Genomic DNA, 22,678 nt, shown 5'->3' with positions numbered 1-22,678 from the left:
AAAGGGAAGAAAGGAAGTGAGGGAGGAAGAGGAGAAAGCCATGACCACACAGCTACAGTAAACTTTGGTAAGTGTTTCCTGTGTCATCACTTCCTCTCAGGGATGTAGATTCTGGTCACGTGTTGCCCCTTTCCACAACACATTCTCTAGTTCTTACACAATAACGATTACTCATTCATAATTACACCTGTGTCCCAGTGAATGCCATTCTTTATCCAGAGCTGAAGTCAAGTTTGCTATTTTCCAGGATGTTTAAGGAGCTGCCTTATGAAACTTCTTTTTCTAAGAAACTGTGCCTTTTAAGTTTATAGTCACACCTTAAATTAAAAACACTGTTTTTAGCTCTGGCTGTATGCCACACCAGATCTACGCTGATGTCAGTGTTCCTTTAAAGAGACAAGATTTCATGACTGGCTTTGCTTCTTTGTGTGTGTGTCACCAAGTCCTCGTCCTTCATTTGTATTTGCACCCATGCATCCCAAGTGTAAGTGCTACCCCTGACCCACTTCTGCGTGCAGGCTTGTTTCGGATATGGGGAGTTCACCATCGTCTTGCCTTCAGAGCCAGCATATGTGGGGAGGTGCCACAGTGTCTGAACTTAATAGACCTTGCTAGATCTCCCTAACATATTGAAGAGTCAGTGCTTCCATTTGGACACTGACTGCCCCCTAAATGTCTGTGTGTGAAAGCCTTGGCCCCCAGGGTCCCCAGGGTCTCCTTCCCACTGTTGAAAGGTGATGGAACCTAAAAAGGAGGAGGAGTGTTCTAAGAAGTCCTTATATCTTGAAATGATAGTGGGACCCTAGTCACTTTCTGGTCTCTCTATTGCTTCCTAATAAAGTGCTCTAGCATGTCTTTTCTGCCATTGCCAGCTGACACCCCCAGGAGAGAATTTAAAACAGCACTTCCACCCAATTCCAGACTGCAGCCTCTAAAACTGTGAGGAAAAGCAACTTATTTGTTCATAAGTTAATGTCACCAGGTGACTTTTTAAAAGAAACAGTAAACTCTAAAACGCAGTTGGATAGCATGTTGATAATCAGGGACATCAGCCCCATGAAAGCTGGTTTGGAATGTTGGTCTTGTCTACTCTGCAGCCTTTAAAATAACTTATAACTGTTCAAAACAGATCAATGCATTTGGCCTTTAGATGCATCTTTATACACTAGCCAAAGTAGAGATGATTGGTTGGAGTAGTTGATAAACAATGGCAAGTTGAGTCTTGGGTTGGGCCAGGCAGGCTTTGGTTGGACATTCTCACAATCTCTGTTCTATCTGTTCTACCTTTATCCCTGTACATCTTCTAGGCAGGGTAAATTTTGGAAGAGAGCCAACCCCTGACACTATTAATGATACTTTGCTATGCCTGCAGACAGGAGCCTATCGGTTGTCCTCTGAAGGGCTCTACCCAGCAGCAGTTCAAAACAGATGCCGAGAATCACATTCAAACTTTAGGCGAAGCAAAGGGAGTCTAGTGGAAACATGGGAGGAAGGATAAAAGGACCTGCAGGTGACAAGAGCTCCACAAGAAGACCAATAGAGCCACTAATCAGGGCCCAGTGGGGCCTGTGGAGTCTGAAACATCAACCAAGGACCATGCCTGGACTGGACCTAGGTCCTCTACACAGATGTAGCTCATAGGCATCTCAGGCTTCATGTGGGTCCTCTAGTAAGGGACTGTCTCTGACATGGACTCTGTTGCATGCGTTTTGGTCCTTTTCCCCTGACAGGAGTGCCTTGTCAGGCCACAGGGGAAGAGGACACACTCACTCCTGATGTGACTTGATGAGCTGGGGTAGGTGGGTGGTTGGGTGGCTCCCCTTTTCCTAGGAATAAGGGAAGGGGCATGGAGGAGGGAGCAGGTTACAACTGGGATATAAAGTGAATGAATAAATGAATTAATAATAAAAAAACAATATCAAGTTGAGTCTCACAATGTAGTTCCTTGAAATGAAATGATGCTTCTGTTGTCCCCAAAGAAGAAACTCCAATGAGAATTCAGTGTGACCAAAACTCCAGAAATCGTTACCTGCTCAAGAAGGCCTTCCCTGGTCTGCCTTTAAAACTTCAACCTCTCACTAGTGGACAGCTTTCTTCCTAGTACTATGGTTAAGGGCTTATGATTTGGCACAGTGCTAAAATACTATATATTGGATTTTTTTTTTTTTTTGCATCTCATTTATTGGCCTTGACCCACAGTAGAGGTGAGACAGAGAGTTCCGTCTGTTTTCATTTCTTCTGTTTCTTTGGTACTTGAAAGAGTACCTGGACCGAGAGTTTTTCTCAGTAGAGTATTGTCCAAAGACTGAGTACAGTAAGCCATGTTCGTGTAGGACTCAGCCATATATGTATGTTAGCTTAGCCTCCCTTGTTCTGCAGACACGCGGGCGCCGAGGTGCAGAGACACAGGGCACTACAGGCACACAAACCGGAGTCCCAAGAGCCAGGTTCGGATTCTGTTCCTGCCCTTACATTGTGGTGACCTGTGTAGGTTGTTGAATTCTGCACCCTGCTTCTGCAGCTGTGATGTGGAGATGATACATAGCTGATTGTAATGGGAATGGAGTTATTAAAAACCCAGGCCAAAGTATGTGCCTAATTAACGTGAGCTGTATCTGAAGCAGAACTCTTACAAGGGTACTAAAAGCGTCTCTCTTTGAGAAAACATTGATTTTTAGTGAAGGATAAAAGCTAAAGGCACTGTGACATTTTTATTTTCCTGAGGGGGCCCTAAAACATTTTAGCAATTTCCCTTCTGGCAAATGCCAGAATAAAAACCGTCTGCTTGGCACACCCAGCCATCCCTTTGACTGAAGCCCACGTCAGGATGCAGAGCCCCAGGGAATCCAGGGCAGTTTCATAGGTGCCTGGGGACTGCAGGTGCTTGGTGAGAGCTTTCACAACCTTCAGAGGCTGGGGAGACGTGAAGCTGGATGTTGGGGGGCACATGGATTGGAATAGCAGTGAGTGGATTGTTCTTTAGCCAGTGAACAGCCCTACTGGCACAGTTAACAGAAGGTTTTTAAATGCATCATAGGGTATACGTTGCTAAGAACTGAATATGGAAAACCAAACTAACTCAGTCAAATGTTGAAGAGGTTCAAGGCAGGAAATTCAGAGGTTCATAATGACCTGTGTTGCAAAGGCATCGTTGCTCTCATTGCTTTGTGGAATGCTGTGCTTTGTTATAATTTATGGAGCAGGATTCAGGAGGGTAGCACTTGGTGGCAGATGCTATGAAACAAAACGTGGCAATGGTGGGGAGAGTGCCCGGGTGGAGGAGAAGGTGAGAAAGGGGTTTTGCTTGTGTAGGAGACATCCTCAAGAGCCTTTCTCACTACAAGCTGAGTGGGGACTCCATACACTCAATGACAGTTGCTTGGATTCTAAGAAGTAGCTGGCCTTGAACCATTGTCTTTCAAGACTGTCGTCAGCATCACTTTGAGGAAGAACTTTTGAAGAACGGTGTTGATGATGACAGAAGTGCTTCCTGGAAGGGGAACACCTACATAGGCCTTCAAGTGTAAATGCAGTGGCATGTCACAGGTGCTTCATGTAAACGTGGTTCACAGCAGAGCCAGAGCCTCAGGTTGCGAGTGCACCAAGGCGAGTTTTCAGAGATCACTCGACCTCCTGGCCTCAAGCCCTCTCTACCTTGGGAATGAATGCTGTGAAATATTCTGAAAAAAAAAATAGCTGAGCAAGAAGGGTGGACTGTGCTGGGGCACTGTGTAGTTTCGATCTCTGTGGAAAGAAGGGCTGCTGATGACTTTTTCTTTCCGGGGTTGTGGGCCTGGAGAAGGTGGAGGAAGGACTGGGACTGTGGTAGGGCTTGAGAGCCTTCCCTTTGCTCACTCCTCACACTGTCTCATCCCTTGTCAAGGCTCTTGAGCTTTTCTTTTGTCTCTCTCATCATACGTATGATGACACATGTCAAAATCTTTCTGCGAAGGAAAAAAAAAGCAGCAAAACTTCCATGTATGAAAAACACTGAGGATAGCAGAGCGAGCAACAGTGGACAACAAAAGCACCCAAGACACCTGTTGTCTTTTTACTAAAACACACAGGGATCTTTTGTCTAAGTAAACTCATGGATGGGTAAGAGGGCTTGGTCAGGAGTCTTTGCGGCTACCAGGGAAGACACTGGAGCCTGGTTGGGACTGGGCTTCCAAGAAAACTGAGTAATACAACATCACCATGCACAAGTGCACCATCCTTCCTACCCCCAGCATTTGCTGGTGTCATCTGAAACACTTCTGTATTGGTATTGAATTTGTTTTCCCTATGACCTGGGTGTGGTTTGTCCTTTTAATGTTGGTTATATACAAACCTGTCCCTTATTGGTGATGCTGAGATGGTGGGATTTTTAAAAGGTAGGACCTTCTGCCATGCGATTAGGTTGTGGGGTGTCATACCGAGAAGGGGTTAACATGACTCTTACAGAATTAGTTTTTTCCTTTTCTTTTCCTTCCGGCCCTGGAGAAGTGCACACGGAGGCTGGTGTTCGACTCCTGCCGTGGGGTGCGGAAGACGGCAGTGATCATGGCGATGTTTGAGCAGATGAGAGCGAACGTGGGCAAGTTGCTGAAGGGTTCGATAGGTATAATCCAGAAAACTTGGCTACCCTGGAGCGGTATGTGGAGACGCAGGCCAAGGAAAATGCCTATGACCTGGAGGCCAACCTAGCCGTCCTGAAACGGTACCAGTTCAACCCAGCCTTCTTTTAGACCACAGTCACAACCCAGATCCTGCTGAAGGCCCTCACCAACCTGCCCCACACCGACTTCACTCTGTGCAAGTGCATGATTGACCAGGCACACCAAGAAGAACGGCCCATCAGACAGATCCTGTACCTTGGTGACCTGATGGAGACCTACCACTTCCAAGCCTTCTGGCAAGCCCTGGATGAAAACACGGACCTGCCGGAAGGCATAACTGGCTTTGAAGACTCTGTCCGAAAATTTATCTGCCACGTGGTGGGCATCATGTACCAGCGCATCGACCGCTGGCTGCTGGCGGAGGTACTTGGAGATCTGACTGACAGCCAGCTGAAGGCATGGATGAGCAAGTACCGCTGGAGCGCCGACGAGTCCGGGCAGATCTTCATCTGCAGCCAGGAGGAGAGCATTAAGCCCAAGAACATCGTGGAGAAGATCGACTTTGACAGTGTGTCCAGCATCATGGTCTCCTCCCCGTAACTGTGTGTGCATTTAATAAAGCTGTGTTCACTCAAAAAAAAAAAAAAAAAAAAAAGAATTAGTATTTCAAGAGGTATTGTTACAGAAAAACAAGCTCAACCCCCCACATCTCCCTCTTTTGCCATATCATGTGACCTCCCCATCTGCGCGTGTTCTTATCACAATGCCGTCTACCATGCTGGGATGTATGTGGATGTTCCTTGTAAGAGCTCAGCAGATGCTGGTGCTATGCTCTTGAGTCTGCAGAAATGCAGGCTAACAGCAACAATAACAACAACAACAGCAACAACAACAACAACAACAACAACAACAAAATAAAGCCAATTTCCTTACAAACATTTCACCAGAGGTATTTTGTTATAGGAACAAAGAATGTGCTAATGCAAAGCTTCAGTCTTTGACATTGGCTCATCAAAGTTTGCATACCCAGAAACATCTCTAGGGCAACAATATAGAAAATGGAACAAGGCTCAAAATGGTACTGATTAAATGATGCACCACTTTGGGCCATATGCAAAGGAACTGAAATCGTTCAACTTGCGTTCCAATAGCAACCATCAAGTGAGCTTTAGACCTCATTAACAATTTATCATCTACATAGATGATCAGTAAGTGGTAGAAAAAAAGGGCTATAGGAAAATGTTCTGTTTTTTTTTTTGTTTTTTTGTTTTCATGCTTCTGGGCTGTGATATAGAGACATGAAGACCAGACAATGTCAAGAGTAGCTCTGTGTTCCTTAAGCTCGCATCTTCTACCAGGGTCTCATGTACCTTGACCAAGCCTGACCGCATAGCATAAGACAAAATACGTACCTATTTGTAGACATCAAGCCATGCATATAGCTGCTTTTTGAAGAGGTATGAACAAGGATACTGCTTAGATCTGCACACATACAGGATAAAACCAAATCGGAAGTGGAAGGGCAGCTGACTTTAGATCATGTTATCCTTAGATGGGAGAGAGGAAGCGAATAGAAAACACAGAGACACTATTGTCAGCGATTTGATCCGTAGCTAGCTGGATAGTGAGATAAGCGTGTGCCACCGCCTTACAAGAATAAGCCAGAGATGAAATAAAACAGACTAAGGTAGAATAGAGACACACATGAAACAAAGAAGCCAATGGGTGATTAACTGGGGATTAGTATAACCCGATTCTGCATGCCTGGTTATTATAAATGTAAATGAAGGAACAAAGAAACAGACTCACGACTAAGCACGGAGATGAATGGTTTAATGGATGAATTGATGAAAACAGGTAAGTCTGTCTCTTTTAGCCCATAATTGTTTTTTCTTTCTGTATAGAAAAATTATTTCCATGCATGTGTTTTGATCATGTTTTTCCCTTGCCCCGATTCCTCCTACAATCTCCATATACCTCTAGCTATTTAGCTTTATGCTCTTTTTCGCTTTCTTTCTTTAAAACAACTAAAACCAAAAACAAAAAGACAAACAAACAAACAAAAGAACCCTGAAACACATACACCCTGACCCCCACAAACCCACAAAAAGTTTTTTTTAATGGATCTATAAACAGTTTTTGATGATGTGTATCATTCACTTAGGGATAGGGGTCTAAGTTATGGCAATATTAGAAGGAATTTCCATTAAATTCCAAGGCAGTTTCAATTACTCTTTAATTTTAATTATGTGTATGTATGTGCTTGCATCTGTCTGTCTGTACTTGTGAATGCAGTGCCTAAGGTGGCCAGAAGAGGGTTTTGGATTGCCCTGGATTGGGAATTACAAGAGAATACACAATGTGGGCACTAGGAGCCAAACTCTGGTCTTCTGCAAGAACAGTACATGCTCTTTAGCACTGAGTCATCACTCCAAGTCCCTCTATAAAAGCCCAAATGCTGTTCCAAATCTCAGCTCACCTCTCAGAGTCACAGAACTGCAGTGATTGACAGGAGTGTGTTACATTGTCTGAAAATGTAGAAGCAGTGATATTCCATTTTCTTTTTCTTTTTTCTTTTTGCATTATTAGTTTAATGCACTAGCTATTTATTTAGCTCTTAAAGTAAGACTGATAATGACTCAGATTTTATCTCCAGAGATTTATAGTCTTGTTAGGGTAACACACCCATGAGCAGCTTATTCCTGCTCTGACGGGAAAAATATCAGAGGCCAGGTGAAGGTGTGTGGTGACAGTGTGGAAAAAAGGTGAATAACAGGGACAAGAGAGATTTTCATGAAGAATGTGGGGGTGATATGGAAGACGGATCAGTGTGTTGAGACTTATACAGTTGTTCTATTGCCTTGTCTCAGAGTAATAGCTTGACATTAATTACTTCTAATAAGGTTGGTGCTATAAAGATGTATATATATATATATAAAATCTCCGTACATATATACGTGTGTGTGTATAAAGAAAGTATTGCTGTGTAGCCCAGTATGGTATAAAACTCACAGTCTTTCTGTCTTTCTCTCTCAGGGGCTGGGATTACATGTGTACAATACCCAGCTCTTTCCTGAGTCTTTGAGCAAAGCCTACTATGGTATGCTTTCAAGTTAGACTGATTAACTTCTGCTTTTTCTTCTTCTGCAGAGTGAGTTTTCTTCCATTTTAAGCCCAGTCCTAAGCACTAAATAGATTGTTTGTAAGCTGAGATTGGCTCATGGTACTCTTGCCATTCTTAAGAAAGTGGAACAACTTTGCATGGAGTTTAAAAGATATTTTTCTGGCAAAATCTGAAGTGCTTGGCTGAATTTTCTAATTTTAATATTTTGACACATTACACAAGCAAATAAAGGTCTCATTTTCATATGCAGAGTCTCTCTGCATAGAAGTCTATTCGTCTGAATATAGACACACATATGTGTCTATCTATAAATGTATGTGTAACAACCGAACTTCATTCTGGCAAGTGGTAGCACGTTTCATATACTGTAAGAGCAGAGTTCCTACGTGAGTTAGTGTTCGTTGTTGAACAAATCTATACAAAAGGTGAGAGTTAAGAGGTTAAAAGGCAAGGGGGTGTGTAGGATGACCCATTCCAGCGTGGCTCAGAGAGTAAAGAGCCCTAAGAAAAAATAGAGCAGTGTTGGAAATGGTCACCTGACTTGCAAATGTTTACAGTTGGGAATGCCCAGCAGGCTTTGGTTTATTAACTTCAAGAAGGCTGTGTAGGAGGCTGGCGTTATCTGATGGAGCAGCGCTTGTGACTTCTCTACAAAGTGGAGAAGCTGTCATTTGCCCAAGCCCTCATTTCTTTGTTGATTTTACTGAAGCGTCTATTTATCTAATCTCCGAGGGATAGTTTCCATTTAAACAGGAAAAATAATCTTGGAGGATTTTACTCTCTGTTTAATCTTTGCCTCTCTTCCTTTCTTGTGAATGTTTCCCTATTTAAAACTCGCCATGAGTCACCTTCATCAACGTTTCTGACAAAAACCTCTTCTGTATTCCAGTGGATCTTAACAAAACAAGCATGACAGGAATTGTCTGCCATGCCAAAACTTTAACTAGTGTGACTCCACTTTTGGTGATAAGTGGTGGTTTTGTTTTGACGTCTTTCTAAGACAGCTCTTAAGTAGCACAAGTTGCAAATGGCATGGTACTTCGGTAACTCTGAAGGAAGTTATTTTTCCACCCGAGAGAAACCACTTATTTTTTTTTATTCTTTGTGGAATAAAAGACACACATTTATGTATATAAACACATATACATAAACGTTTGTGGAAGATTGGATTGAAGGAGGACTATTCTAGAAACTTCTGTTTGTGAGCACTTACTCTCTAAGCAAGAGTGCAGGGATGGACAACCTCAGGGCCTGACTTCAGTGTCAGTTATTTCCCAGACTTACAGTGATGTATGCAGAGATACAGCTAGAGCAGAAGGAGCCAGGGGGGCTCTTGCCTGTCCATCATTCTGACGTGACTGAGCCTGCATCCCGCCTCAGTGCTCTCTGAGCTTGTGGTCTCTGGGGATCACCAGCACTGGTGTTTTGTAGTTCTCAGTTTGGTCCTTAGGTCAGTGTGTAGTCACTGCTGCCCTTCTGATCAAACAAGGTGTGTGTTCAGCGCTGCCATCTTGGATATCTTCCACCGCTTTCTGAGTTTGTGAGGAAGTGTTTCTTTACATATGGGTGAGTTTTCTTTCTTTAGGTGCTCTGTGTGCTGCACTTTGCTCTAAGAAATTACGAGAGAAAAAAGCAGGTTGAGTATTCACCCAAATTTCAAGCGTGTGTGTGTGTGTGTGTGTGTGTGTGTGTGTGTGTGTGTGTGTGTGTGTGTATGTGTGTGTGTACCTGTCTGAGCCATTGTATGTATGCATGAATGTGCGTAGACCCATGTGTGTATGTGTGGTTGATGTTCAGAGTTTTCTCTATAACTCTACACCTTCATTTTTGTTGAGGCAATGTCTCTCACTTGACCCATATGAGCTTGAGTTTCAGTTAGATGGGATCCACTTGTTTCCCTGTACCCATCACTAGTATGCAAGTACATGCCCCACAGCCAGCTTTTACCATAGCTTTACGGATTTGAACTCAGGCCTCCATGCTTGCAGAGCAAGCACTTTACCCACCCACTGAGCGATTACCACTTCTGTTTGATGCATTTTGGATAATGTTGCTGCCTCATTACTATGAACAAATCAGATTGCCTTCCATTATGGGACACACAGAGAACTTGGTCACTCCAGTGTCATCAAGGGGTTATAATGCGCAAGCCTAGAATTGTGGTGCAGACGGAAGCGGATCTGAGCCTGGAAAGGCTCACCACAGTTTGAAGCTTGCTGATAGTAGCTTCATTGAGAATTCAAAGAGAGGCATGAGTTCCAGCCACAGCTGCCTGGATTTGTTCCTGAGTGCTTGGGAGTGGAAACAGTTCAGCTACCACTCTCCAGTGCGCAGATGGCCCAGGGTGAGGAAGGAGGCTTGGCACAGACGAAATGTGCAAGAAGAAGGTGATGAAGAAAGAGGACCACCACATAGACCCGTGGGAGGGTGGAAAAAAGATGACAACAAGGAAAGGGAACAGGTTGCCTATGCACTCATGTCGTAAGAATTCATTATGTTCTTCCTGTGGCACCAGGCTCAGGCAGAAGCTGGAACGAAGAAGCAAAGGACACAAATAGAGCCTGCTGGGAGATTCACCTGCTGCTGTCAGTGGTGGAAACAAGGGAGCGCCAGAGTGTTAATGATGACAATGTTCTGTGAATAGGGATGACGCCGGCACTTTTCTGGGTGGTATGCAAGATGAGGGTCAGTGTGTGTGGATCAAGTCTGTTTTCCAAAAAGGCTGTTGTTGTGTCAGTTGGCTTTAGCTGGACACAAATGAAAAATGGTGATGGTTGTGTGAGGAGCAAGGATAAAACGAGGAAAGAACAGTTTCGAAGGACCATAGCGAGAAAAGAAAGAAGTGCATACTCAAGAGGGCATGAGGGGAGAAAGGAGACGGTTAAGTCATGTGCCGGAAGTGGATATAAAGTGGGGGCACACGCATGTGGAGATTCAAGAAGAGGGGAAAGGTAAGGAACAGTAAATGCTGTGTGTGCTGCAGTTAGAGAACTAGACTGGATTTTACTCAGTGAGTGAACGCGCCTATCAATTGTCTCCCAAAGGAAAAGCTGGAGCTTTAGCTCTTACTACTGGCCACATACTAGAATTCGCCAGAGACTTCCAAAAGACCTGTCCACCCTCCATTTGCTTCAGAAATCTTTACCCATGTGGCCTGGATAGAGTTTGGTCATAGCTTTTTAAAGGACCTTTGACATCAAAGCTACGGTTGTGTCTTAATTTTGCCATAAATAAAATGAGAAAACTCACGTTATTTAAATAATTGTTAAGGAAAAACAATCTTTAGAAGGGCAAAGGTTGATGAACTGGTGTGGTTTTCAACTAGGGGAGACTTTGCTCCCAGGAGATATTTGGCAAAACATAGAGACATTTTTGATGGGCCCACCAGAGAAGGAGGTGTGACTGATGTGTAGTGAGCACAGGGCATGAATGCAGCTCCGTATCCTGCAAAGCTTGGGGGTGTCACTACAGCAAAGACCGGGCAGGCTCGCAATGTCAGTAGTGATAAGGCTGAAACACGCATGGGTAGCAGGTAGACACAAGGCTCTGGACCAGACTGCCTGGGATCAAATCCAGGTAGAGCCTGGGCTCTACCACTGACTATATAACCTTAAGGCATTTATAACCTTTATGCGATTCAAGTCTCAAGACCTGTGTACTTCAGTTGTGTGGCAAATGAAGTGGAAGCAATGAGCAGGTATTAAACAGATAGTATACATGGAAGCAGAGAAGTCCTTATCGTCATTAAAGGAGCAAGGAACAACTGAGATTTTGGGGATGTCCCTTGCTTAGATCATTGGGTTTGTAGTATTTGAAGAAAAGATTAAACAGAATTTGTAATAATCATAGTTTACTAAGAGCTCAGTACATGACAATGTGTTAAGTGCCATATTGTAAAGCGACAAGTAGAGTGGTTTTGTGTACGATTTCATTGAGTCTTTGCAAGAATCCAGATGGCATAGGTATTATTAATCCCAATTTAATATGTACCTTCTCCTCTTTGAGATAGGATCTTGTGTAGCCCAGGCTGGCCCCGAACTCACTATGTAGTGAAGGCTGGCTACAAACACCTGATCCTTCTGCTTTCATTTCAAAAGTGTTGTGATTATAGGCATGCATCATCATGCTCATCTAATTGTCCTACTTCTCAGAAACAAATTAAGGACTGAAAAATTAAGGACTTTACCAAATTTTAAATAAGAGCCATGTAAACATTGTCTGTTTGCAGAGCTTGTGCACTCAACACAATGATCTACAAAAGGTGAAAATGTGTAGCAACAAAGCAAACAGCACACAGCACATGATTGTGGCATCAGGTCTTCTGGCTTCAACTTACTTGGATTTTCATCTAGTCTAACTCCATCAGTTTCTTTTTTTTTTACTGGATCCTTAGTTCTAAGAGTAACTGTCAGCACACTGTCTGTCTCTGTGGGCCATGGTCCTCAGACTATTTACAGTGGATACTTCTTAGTGAAATATTTTAAATTGGGAATCTTTCCAAGTAGAAACACACACACACACACACACACACACACACACACACACACACACACACACACACACTTATTTTATTATATATTAACCCTGCTCTCCAAAGCACAGCTTGGCTGGACTGGAAACAAGTCCAGAACTCTTTTCCTTTCTGCATTTCCTTGACAAAGAGGGTGGGTGTTGGGAAACAAATGCAGATGAGGAGAGATGAGATATGATAGGTATTGAATTTCATTCAGAAATTTAGATCCAACAAGACAAGAAAGATGCTTACTTCAAGTTTGACAAATACAAATAGCCAAATCCCTATGAATGTGACATTTATATAATTCACGACTGTCTCATGGTTCTCCCTGCTCTATGTAGTTTGTTTTATTCATGTGCAATAAAATAAATGTATATGTTAAAAAATAAAATAAATAAATATAATTGTTTTAGTTAGGGTTTAAAAAAGGCCAATCAATGTAGCTAATCAATATACCAAACCCAGGGTGAATAAATAAATCTGAATTTATCTTCTAAAAAAATGCTACAGATGATCTGCAGATGATTGGGTAGATTTACTTCAAATTGGCATCTGGGGGTCCAAACTTTTCTACTACTTTTCTTTAATTTTGGCTTCTTAAGATATCTTTGATAAGATGTAGCAGTCCTGATAATGAATGAGAATGAGAATTTCTTATGACGCCATTGGCTAGGAAAGAGGAAGGTCAAAGAGACCGGAGAGCCACCATTCTTTTTCGGACTTGAGAAATTTTGGGTAGAGAGAAACAGTCCCCAACAAAGTCAGCCATTGTCAGAGCAAAACCCAAAGAGGTGAGAACAAGAATTTCTCTCACAAGGTCTCACGGCTTTGTCAGATATTTTCCCCGTCTCTTATTTCTAGTTGCATTCAAGACTTTCGAATCTTAAACCCCTTGCATTCCATAAAGCAGCGCGGGGTAGAAATTTTGATTCCAGTTCTAAAGAGAGCAGTTTTGTTGTTGTTGATGTAGCAATTGAAGAAATTTGCTTGGTACTTTTTCATTCTTAGGAAGTTAAGAATATATAAACAAAGCCTGAGGAGTAGAAAAACTCTAAAGCAACTTATTAAAGTGCCACTATACAAAGATGTTTATGCAATCAGACAAGCAGTTAAAAAGAGCAGAATGATTAGTTCTCTGCATGTGTAGTCATCTTTTATATTGGAGGATGAAGAAACAGATGGTCTTGTTATCAGTTTGCATATTTGTCTGAAAAAAAAAAAGCAAACAGCACAGGTGTAAGACCCACATTCGATTCCACATGGCACACGCATAAGAGCCTGGCTCTGGCTTAGTGATGATAGATGCTGCATGAGAGCCTAACATGAATTCACTACGCTCCAGGGTGCGCCCAATCCTTGGGCAAGAATCCACCCCATTTTCAGTCACCACATTCCAAATTCATTTGCCCCAGACCTTGTTGATATTGAACTTGGAGTGTTCCTGTAATGATTCTTTTGGCTATATTCAGAAATAATTATCAAATAATTGCCATTGCCAGATACCATGCAAAGCACCTGCTCAGTAAAAAATGTTTTGATCAGGCACCCTGATTGGGCTTTGGTTCCAAATCGAAACAACACAGCAATGCTGGCATTGCCTACTTGGTAGTGTAGTTTTGAGTATTGAATGACTGTGTGTGTGTGTGTGTGTGTGTGTGTGTGTGTGTGTGTGTGTGTGTGAAATCCCAGCATTAAGTTTTTGAAACCCAAAGGAAGCACTCACAGAATTCTTGCCCACATCAGGTGACTGTTTGCCCACTGAGAACACGTGAAAGTTTGCCATAAGGGCTGGAGAAATGGCTCAGTGGTGAAGAGTACTTGGTGTTCTTGCAGAGAACCAACTTTCAGTTCCCGGCACCCACATGGTAGCTCACAACTAGCGTTTATAACTAGGGGATCCAGCGGCCTCTGCAGATGCCAGGCATGCATACAGTTGCACATACTTGCAAGCAAAGACTTATAAAATTAAAGCTTACTCCGGTGCATTGGTTGAATGAGTTCGATCCTTTGGTATTTGTCACAGTTTTTGGTATTCTACACAGGAGGTGGACTTTCAAGAGTGTCCTCACTGCCCTGCTCTATTGAGTACATCTCTGGCTCCTTACAGTGGTGGTACTGGCTCTCTTTTCTCAACCGTATGTTGACCCACATGGTCATCTTCTGGGATCAGCACCCAACCTCTAACCTAACCCCTTATTCTCATCTCTTTTACTCCTTTCTCCAGGTCCTTGGCCTTTCTTTCATCTCAGCAATTCATCCGCAAGGGCTTTGCCTTGGTGCTGGCCTTTAATCTGTGACTGTCTGTTCCCTGCTGGATGGCTACAGAGCATCCTTCCAGGAGAGAAGAAAAGAGGCAAGAGAAGCCCACGTCGACTGTTCTTACTGTGCGAAACTACATGACAATCATACCGACTGGATTATCACCTCATAAGTCTCTATGACTTTTAATGCTAAAAGATTGTTAATTTCTTTCAGTTATTCTGTACAGATACTGATACTTACATGGAAAAAAAAGTGGAAGAAAAAGAATCTAGTCTCAAAAGCTGTGTGGTCACCTCAGTGCTAGAACATGGCAAATGATTAATGAGTTAGGGATATTTCTATTTTATTAGTTTAGTAGGGATGCCAAACTACCACAGTCCTCAAGATAAACAGTAAAAAATCATTTTCTTATAATTCTGGAGGCTGAAGTCTGAGGTCATGGTGCCAGAAGAGCTGATTGATTCTGAGACCCTGTCCTTGGGCTTCTAGGTCACTATCTTTTTGGGTCCCCCTCTTTATGTGTCAGTTGCCAAAATACCCTCTTTAGGTAAGGACACCAGTCATATTAGATTAAAGTCTTGCCAGAAATGCAGCTCAGTGGTAGAGCCCATGCCCTCACGTGCTCCAGGACCCAGGTTCAGTCCTCTTCACATTGCTATGACAAAACACTGACGAGAGCAACTTCAGAAAGAAAGGGCTTATTTCAGTTCACAGTTTATGGAGAGTGAAAGTGGAAGGTGCTTGAAGCAGCTGGTCCCATTACACCCACACCAGGAAACCCAGAGGGATGGATGCCTGGGGCTGCTCAGCTCCCTTTCCCCAATTACACCAGCCAGAATCCTAGCTAGGAAATGGTGCCACCTGCAGCAGGTAAGTCTCTCCACCCCAGTGAATGAAATCATGATAACCCTCCACAGGCATGTCAAGAGGCCTGTTTCCCAGAAGAGTCAGGTTCTGTCAAGTTGACATTTAACATTAACCCTAACCCCAATCCCCAATACTAGAAAAGTAACGTATGTTTAAATTACACAGTACCTTAATGCCACTAGCATCCTGTCTTCAAATACAACCACATTCTAAAGTGCTTCAACACATACAATTTGAGGAAGCAGAATTCTGCCCCTACATTACTGTTAGCTGTGGTCTTATCTATTTAAAAGGTCACATTCAGGATCATGCGCACAGGTAACTTGCTTAAGGTAGCCCTTGTATGTGCTTTGCTGGTAGATCTGCCACCTTTGTTCTACATGGGATCTGATAAAGGTTGTTCCTCCCTGGCTCAGTCATGAGGCCTGTTCAAGAACAATGCGTGAGACCTGATGTGGTGGTGCACACTTGAAATCCTAGTGCTCAGGGTGTGGAAACAAGAGTCAGCCTAGGTGGCATGATACACTGCTGAAGAAGGCAGAGGAGGAGGAGGAGGAGGAGGAGGAGGAGGAGGAGGAGGAGGAGGAGGAGGCGAAGGAATTAGTGTGAAGTTACTGATCTGACAGAGTAATGTAAATTAATTAGAATTTCCATCTTATCTATCTATTTATCTAATCTATCATCTATCTATCTTTTCACCTTTCTCTATCTTTTTGAATCAAGGTCTCACACTGTAGCTTAGGCTCACCTGGAACTCACTATGTGAGTTATCTTATGGTAATCATTTTGCCTTAACTTTTTAAATGCTGGGTTTATAGACATGAGCTCTCCTGCCTTGCTAAAAACTCCTGTCTTATGTATAAGTTACTGAAACAGAACATGAAGTGACTTAACAAGCTCATAGGACTGTTGGCAATTATTTATGCACCTTACTTGTACACCGAGAATCAGGGAACATTGATGGCCCATAGATGTACCCTCTGAGTTACTGTAGAACTGCCTGGCAAGTATCAGCTTCTGGGAACACGCTTAGCTTTCTTTATCAACTTTCTAAAATATAGTTAAGTATATCTGGGACAATCTTTGGCAATGTCTACAGCTTCTTTGATAGAGAAAAGTAAACACATAAATCTTGATTATTGCATGCACACATCTGCAAAGTTGTTTCTTACATACCATGGGTAGATGCTTTCAGGAAAGATTTTATAGCAAATTGCTCATAATTACAACTCCGATTCAGGCACCAGAGCACAATAGTATCTAAGACTTGGGAACCGTGACTGCCTGTGGATCTGTTGGAAGGCAACTTTGCAAAATGGCTACCCATATCCAACTTCAACTTACTGCTGTATTTTACTTGGCAAATAAATTGTATGTATATGTATTGTGCTTGCGGCGTTTGTAGATAAACGTTGTCTAGTTTCCCACAATCTTTATCACTCCCTGTTATCTTATTCCAGCTAGATTTAAACATGCACATTACTACATCTTCTGATAGGCATGTGAGGATAAAAGATGAAAAGGCTTCAGGAACACATAGAGAAAAGAGGCAAGAAATGCAGAGTTCTTGGATCTAGCCCAGAGCAAAGGTCTACCAAAGACACCAGGGGTGTGATGGGGAGGTAGAGTTAGGAATGAGGAGATGGGCAGGGTTCTTAGTCAAGTATTACACCCTAGGTATTTTGCCTATAGAATCCCGTTTCACAAACTCACAAAGCTAATGCCAAGTAGGAATTCTTACCCTATTTGTATTAGCAAAAAACAGGTGGAGAGGTTAAAAGACGTTGCCAAAGATAATGAGTATAGCAAAGAGCGAGGTGTGCTGTCCAGGGCTGTGCTGGTCTAAAGCTGACACTTTCACATTTTCTCATCACACCTGTGTGATAACACTAGCAGTTTTGGCACCAAATGTGTTCTTGGAGAAAGTAAAAAATAGTTTTTTTTTTCAGACTCATCCATTTAAATCTAAAATGAAAGAAACCTTCTCAGACACCATAGAAGAAAAGTATATTTTTGTAATTTAAGCTACCTCTTTTACAGAAAAAAAAGAAACCCAACAACAAAAGAGGATTACTGATGAGGAAATTAGAGATTTTTTTTTTCATAAGAATAGTAACTCATCAGATGCTGTAGGCCAAAGAGTGGACTTAGGAGTGTCTAAAGGAAGGTACCTCATACAAACAACAGTAGCTATAGTAGAGCAAAGTTGTAGATAGAATCGAATCAGTATCCTGCTCCCAAAGACACATTAAGCAAGTCACTGCAGGAGAGGCATCTTCCCACTAAAGCCACTGAGCAGCAATTTGGAATGGAAACAACAATCTATGATAGGTTGAACCTCAGTTACCAAGGGAAGGAAGCATGCACGAGAGTGAAGGATGCATCAAACATCACTGTAATGTATGGAGTTTTAACTTAAAAACAGAGCAAGAGGAAGATGCTGTGATAAGAATATTTAAAAGATGGTGGGGGATAGCTCAGTTGGCAAAGTGTTTGCCATGTAAGCATGAGGTCCTAAGTCCAATCCTCAGCATCCATATAAAAAGCCAGATACAGTTGATCATCCCTGTTATTCTAGCACTGGAGAGGTGGAGATAGGAGGACCACTGGGGCTTCTTGGCCTGTCAGTGTAGCTGACTCAGTGCGCCCAGGTGCACTGAGAGACCCAGTCTCAAAAAGTCAGGTGTATAGAGTGATAGAACAAAGACTCAGAGCAGAATTTTGTCTTACTCCCCCCCCCCCATGAACACATATGCACTTGCAGCCTCCCTCCAAATATGTACACAAAATGCAAGAAGTAAAATTAAAAATCAAGTCCCATTAATACATCTATATGGATGATATAATGAACTCTGTCTGAAATCATAAAGATAAGGAACTTCTTTTTATTGTGTGGTTAACAAGGGCCCATCATGTAGGATAGTGTAAACAACTTGGACATAATTAAGAGCCTGTAAATGTAGTTATGGGTAAAGGATAGTTAAAAGACCACTTAACATGTTTGGACATGTGCACTCCAGGAATGTGTGTTTCTAAGACATTGGTGACAACCACCGTTAATGGTAATTGTTGGCCTCCAAGGACCCCTGTGAAAATCCATAAGAAGTGAAAAGTGGTAACAAATTTGTTTTACTGGAGGGATTTATGGTTGTATGGGAGCCCGTGGGATGCCTGGTTTCCATAAAGCATTTCTTCACAGAAGTTAAGTGACTTGTGCTGGAAAGACCCTCCAGCTGATTCTCCTTGCTCTTCAGCCTGCCCTGTTTTCTGGGAGGCATCAACAAAATTCCTTGCCCTTTGACCTCTCGTTGAGTATGGCCAATGGGGGCAGGAGAAGAGAAGAGGGCATCACCAGTGTATTTTCTTCCTTGCCTGCCTTCCTGTGGGGCTGTGGGTTGTCCCTGTTTTTGTTTCTTTACAGGATGGCATAGCTCTTCTGTGTGGCTAGGCAGCTGGAACTTCCTAATTGAGTTCACGGTAAAGTTCATACAGCCATTGTAATTCCCCAAAGTAACCTGCAGGCTCCACAAGCCCAGGCACCAAGTAACTTCCTGGAATGCTGGGAATTGTAGTTCTTGGGAACTAACAAAGCCTCATGGGTTTGTCTTCTCTTGGCTAGTATTTAATATTTAGTAAATGCTTGCTTTAAATTTGGCCATAAATGGTGGAGTTGGTTTTCCTGGCAATCTCAGGATTAACAGGTGGGTTCAAGTGTGTGTGTGTGTGTGTGTGTGTGTGTGTGTGTGTGTGTGTGTGTGTGTGTGTGTGTAGGGAGGGCAGGGGCGGGGTGTGAGGAGATGGCAGGGAAGGCAGTACAAGCCGCTGGTAATTCCAGTAGGCTTGTAACCATTCTCTCTACATTTTTGAATCTTGCTCTTTTATAAGACTCTGTCCTCAACGCTGAGCTGGTGCATCCTCCATTCCCTCACAGACAAGACGCTGAGCTTCAATTTTGACCCTTCAGAACAGGTGAGCCTACTTTTTATAGCTACACTGACAGTAAAACTTTACATACGAATCAAGTAGAATAATAAAGGCATCATAATTAATAGTATCCAAAAAGCATGTATGGTAATTGCCTTGAATGTGAGGAAGGAACATCCGTGTGAAGCTTGAACGCAGGTGGCCTGTGGAGTAGTCGCTGTACGGTCTACAGGGTCATAGCGGCCCAGTTAGTCTTGTTGCCTTCGTGGTGTGCTATTGGCTTGGTTAAGAGCAGCGTTAGTGTCGGCCTTCCGGCCTGTGCACGGTACAAAGCAGAAGTTTAAGATTTTTGGTGGGGGCAAACTCCAGGTGGGGCCAGCAGTTCACACTACTTCAGATGAACTCTGACAAGCCCTTGTAATATGGAATGTCGTGTTTCAGATATAAGTTTTCTCTGTGGGTCTTACACTCAGAAGCTTTTTGCTTCCTTCCCCGACTTTAAGTTATTAAATAGCCCTTAAGTCATGGTTCAAGGATGGAGAGCCTCTGAAGATGGGTCCCTGGTTGGTTCGTGCCCTTATGAAAGCCATTTCACCCTTCCTGAATCTGACAGAACACAGGACACAGCGAGCTAGGCAGCAAGTCTTTATCAGGCATTCAGTTGCTGTGGTTTTAAGCTTGGACTGACCAGGTTCCAGGACTGTGAATAATAAATGTTTCTTATTTATAAACCACCCTGGGCTACAGTATTCTGTCATAGCAGTTCCAATGGGCCTAGACAGGAGATAGCTATTGAAAAGTCTCTAGCATCTATGTCCCTATCTGGTGAACATATTCTAATCCCCGTTCAAGCTGCTGATTGATTTTTACCCATATGGGTAATTGTGCGGCTTTCCATTGTCACTTGCAACGTTTAATCAGTAGGATTATACACACTGCTCTCCAGATCCAGCAGGAGAATGGCTGGCTGTTGCTGGAGGGGGGAATTACTGGCTCCGTGAGGTGAATGCTTTCAGCAGTCAAATAAGGACAGTTAATTCAAGTGTGCGTCATAGCCTTGTGCATCCGGTAAGGAATGAGGCTGGCAAAAAAGTCCTCCCTTTCTCAATCTGTCTGGACCACAGAGAGCACCAGACACAGTGTGTGGTAGATCCCTGCCTAGTCCTTGTTTTCAGCAACAAGGCTTACGCCCCTGCAGTGCTCTAGCATCCAGAGTGAACTGCATGTATTGCTGCTGCTGTTGCTACTGCCTGGCATCCCTGGGCTCTGGGGGGGGGGGGGGGAGGGGGAGGAAGACTGATACTGTCCACTCCTCTCTCATCACCTCAGGGGATCCAGGTTATGAAGGCATTCAGGCCCTGTCTTTCATGTACTTGGCTTGTATTATAAGGAATCACCGAATAGAAAATATAATGTTCCCAAGTTAAAAAGGAACCATAAAAAGTAAAAATAAATTTTGATTTGTGCTGAGCGCGGTTGCTTCTCCAGGCAAAAATAATGCCAATATATCAGAACTTTTCACCTACTGAAAGCAATTATTTCAAAGCACTGGGAACAGGCTGTGGGGGCAACTCCTGAATCAGTGCTTAGAGATGGCCTAAGTTACTAGCTTTCCTCTCCTCCCCCACTTATCATCCAACAGGGAGGTGACTGTACAGATATTACAATCTTAGGAGCCTATCGGGAAGAATTACAGTACCACATACCCCACAGGATGCTTAATTTCAGTGCCCTTCTCAAGAGAATAGTTAGGACCCAGCTGTGAAAGCTTATCACATCTTAGAAACACAAACTGTGTGAATAAAGTATTAACCTTGTGAACTGTAGGACTCTGTTATGTACATATTCCCAACACCTACCCCCTCTTTGGAGAAATGAGGGCGCACAAGGCAGCAAGATTGTCAGCTCTGGGACAGAAATAGCCACAGATCCAGCCTTCTCTTCCCAGAGGCAGCGCTTATCTCCACATCTTCCTGAGTTTTTCAAGCTTGGCCGAATGTTGCTTTAAAAATGAACATCCCAACTGCCCATACCCAAGCAAGCAGGGCTCTCTTCCTGTAACTACTGCCCCCCGCCCCACATATGAAATTGCTTTTGCATGATTTGGTAGCCTGTGCCTTCATATTGCCTTACTGAAAAGCGCAGTACATAGCTTTCTTTTCAAAGCTCTAAATTGTCTTGCTTAACAATTTAAGGGGGAAATTTAACCTAGGTCTTAACTTAAAGTTAAAACAAATACTAAGCTCAGTTACGACTGAAAGCCAAATAATCTGTCCTAATGCATTTGCCTTGTGGGAAGAGACACCACTTTGAAGAGATTTTTACAAAAATAATAAATTCTACCAAAAAGGGAAAAAGGAAGTCTACCATTCTTTTGAAAGCACTGCCCGTTTTCAAGGACCTGAGGGAGGAGGGCAGTGCCGGCAGTGCCCTCAGCCCAATGACCTGACACTGGAGAGGAGAACAAACAGGATCTGTGTGAGTTTTGATGTAATCTGAGACTTTTCTCTTTTCTTGTGCCCTTAAACAATGCAGGAGTGAGTCGCATCACGGCTGAGTGGATGCCTTGCTCTGGTATTTTAATGTATTACAATTTACGGCAGTATTTACTTCAGTTCTTGGCTTGCTGACACTAAAATTATCTTAAACAGGAATTATAACATAAAATTAGATTAGATATACTTCAACAAGTTTATCTCTAACAATAAATATATACAAATTCTGCAGTGAAGAACCCTGCAATTTTCAGCTCGTGCTTAAAGTAATTACACATTCTGTGATGGTAACACATTCCTTTTTTTTTTTTTTTTTTAAATTGTGCCACAAGCTGGTGAGGCACCTCTACCACGCATGTTAATGCTAATTAGCAGATAAAGTGTAAATCTGCGGAAGCTTCAGACTCTGTCTTTCTGCCAGCTCCCCCTTGATTGGAAACTGCAGGCCGAATTTCCTCTCGTTCCCGGCATGGCCTATTCGGGCATGGTGTGAGATGTCTTTCCTCGGTGCGTTTTAATCCATCAGCCCTGTTCATCGGAATGCCTCGCTGCTCGCTGCTCGTTCTGAATTCAGCAGTCGCCAACCGTTTCCTCCATAACTGCCTTTTACAATCCGTCAGAGGAGGATTTAGACGGTGCCCAACAATAGGTGGGGACACTGTGTTTATCCCATGTTCCCTCATCCATGTCGGGGAGGTGTTTCTGTTTAGATGTTAATAAAGTGGCATTTTGAAATATGTTCCTCAACCAAGAGAGAGAGGGAGATGAGCTCTGAGCCAGCTTCGTTTCCTTATAGGCAGCCGGACCGCCCCCCGCCACCCCCCCTGCCCCCGTGTTTAGGACCAGTTCTTGCACTCAGGAGTTCAGCTAAAGGGAACATCTACAGGCTTGC

At 43.1% G+C, this 22,678-nt stretch overlaps 1 long non-coding RNA gene and 1 pseudogene across 2 annotated transcripts in view; both read left to right on the top strand.

Moving 5' to 3' along the window:
* Positions 1 to 4,460: 4,460 nt before the first annotated feature.
* Positions 4,461 to 5,256, top strand: LOC311578741 (eukaryotic translation initiation factor 3 subunit K-like; annotated as a pseudogene). Its single transcript has one exon. The product of its transcript is annotated as a eukaryotic translation initiation factor 3 subunit K-like (transcript).
* A 13,718-nt stretch (positions 5,257 to 18,974) lies between these two features.
* LOC311578416 overlaps positions 18,975 to 22,678 on the top strand; it is a 36,754-nt gene continuing 33,050 nt past the window's right edge. Inside the window, exons 1-2 of the long non-coding RNA XR_014772864.1 lie at positions 18,975 to 19,068; positions 19,253 to 19,336. This is a non-coding gene — a long non-coding RNA (uncharacterized lncRNA). The remainder of the gene's footprint in view (positions 19,069 to 19,252; positions 19,337 to 22,678) is intronic.

This window comes from Acomys minous (assembly GCF_964271855.1).
Source record: "Acomys minous genome assembly, chromosome: 12".
Taxonomy (NCBI): Eukaryota; Metazoa; Chordata; class Mammalia; order Rodentia; family Muridae; genus Acomys; species Acomys minous.
Note: the sequence above shows the minus strand (reverse complement) of the source record. Positions and strands in the feature narration are given on the sequence as shown.